At 43.1% G+C, this 1,625-nt stretch overlaps 1 protein-coding gene across 1 annotated transcript in view; it reads left to right on the top strand.

Annotated features, from left to right (window-relative positions):
- Positions 1–141: 141 nt before the first annotated feature.
- c1qtnf6a (C1q and TNF related 6a) overlaps positions 142–1,625 on the top strand; it is a 6,119-nt gene continuing 4,635 nt past the window's right edge. Inside the window, exon 1 of the mRNA XM_031878243.1 lies at positions 142–395. The gene's annotated coding sequence lies outside the window, so the exon portion shown is untranslated. The remainder of the gene's footprint in view (positions 396–1,625) is intronic.

Genomic DNA, 1,625 nt, shown 5'->3' on the forward strand with positions numbered 1-1,625 from the left:
GCTGCAGCTGCAGCAGATAGGAAGGAATGAGGAATGGAGGAATTCAGCACACAGGAAATGCAGTCCCAGGGGCGAACAACCAGGAGTTTAGAGACTGTAGAATCCTGGAGGGTGGTCTAGAGTTTCTGATGGCGTTATGCATTATAGATAACAGAAAATGCATCATCTTCAACAGTAGAATCTGTTTTCTGTCTTCAGTTTAAAGTCTTTTACAGGCTGCAACTATCATACAGATGTTATTGTCAGATAGGCTAAATGGGCAGACACTTGTTGCCTTAGTCTGCATGAAACTAGGAGGGATCTATAAGGCGCATCTCACAGAGAGAGAGAGAGGGCTGCTGACTCAGGACTTGTCTCCCCCGGCGGACTGAAGCGGCTGCAGAGACGTGAACGAGGTGAGATTCATTCAGATAAACTTCTCACTTATTGGTCGTGTGCTTGCACGAGCGCCGGACGGGAACGTTGCGGGGGATTTAACGACGAACGTCTGGTTGCGCGTCCGTTTGCGCTCGAGCGGACCCGCACGCCGGGGCTGCACGAGACCACAAAGAGAAACACAGGCTTCCAGCCATATTGCAAAGCTGCAAAATGTACATGTTGATTTCCCTGCTGGTATCCACGCTCGTGTCACTGAACATGGACTTTTAAGCAATACTTGATTAATTCAATACTTGTGTTCATATAAAATGAGAAAAGCAAGCGAAATCCAACATATCGAGATGTAGGCTAAGTTAAGCAGCAGCTAAATATATGAGAATCCATCCTTTTGGAAGCTACATATTTAATGCACAAGTTTCCATTTCAAGAGGAGGTTTCCAAGAAAACCAGTTCTGTAATAAATGCCTGTATCCCTGTTCAGTGTGTGAACCTGAATAACCATCTGTGGTTCAGTCTGGAAGTCCTAACAAAGTCCCAAGCATCAGGTTTCCACTGCAAGATGAATGACAGCAGATAAAACACCATTAGGACCAACAATAACAGTTTTGATTGAAAGTGCATTATAGTAGCTGGAAACACAAACAGAGACACACCATTGTGAGTGTGAGTAAATGTGGACGGATGAGTGTGTCATCCGAATTACGACGACTGCAACAGCACTAAACCGGTCTTCTAAACAACCGTTATGGAGGGCAAGTGGAGCTGCAGCAAGTGTGCATGGACAAATTATGAGACAATGGGACATGTAAAAGGCCCCCACGAGACTGAAAAAGACAAACGATGCAGCTACATTGTTTGTTTGTCTCTTTGTGTCTCTCTGTGTCTCTCTGTGCTTGTTTTGTATCTTTTTGTCAGTCGTCTTGTGTCTCTTCATAGTCGTCCATCTCTGAGTTGTTTTATGTGTCTTTGTTGTCATTTTGTCTCTTTGTGTCTCTTTAAAATAAGTTCTCAGGGACATTTTTGTACCACTTTGTAGTCGTTTTGAGTCTCTTTGTGGTCATTTTGTGTCCCTTTGTTGTCATTTTGTCTCTTTGTTGTCATTTTGTGTCCCTTTGTTGTCATTTTGAGTCTCTTTGTGGTCATTTGTGTCTCTTTGTTGTCATTTTGAGTCTCTTTGTAGTCATTTTGTGTCTGTTGTCATTTTGAGTCTCTTTGTAGTCATTTTGTGTCTCTTTGTTGTCATTTTG

Source organism: Anarrhichthys ocellatus, unplaced genomic scaffold, assembly GCF_004355925.1.
Source record: "Anarrhichthys ocellatus isolate YVR2014 unplaced genomic scaffold, GSC_Weel_1.0 scaffold170, whole genome shotgun sequence".
Classification (NCBI taxonomy): Eukaryota; Metazoa; Chordata; class Actinopteri; order Perciformes; family Anarhichadidae; genus Anarrhichthys; species Anarrhichthys ocellatus.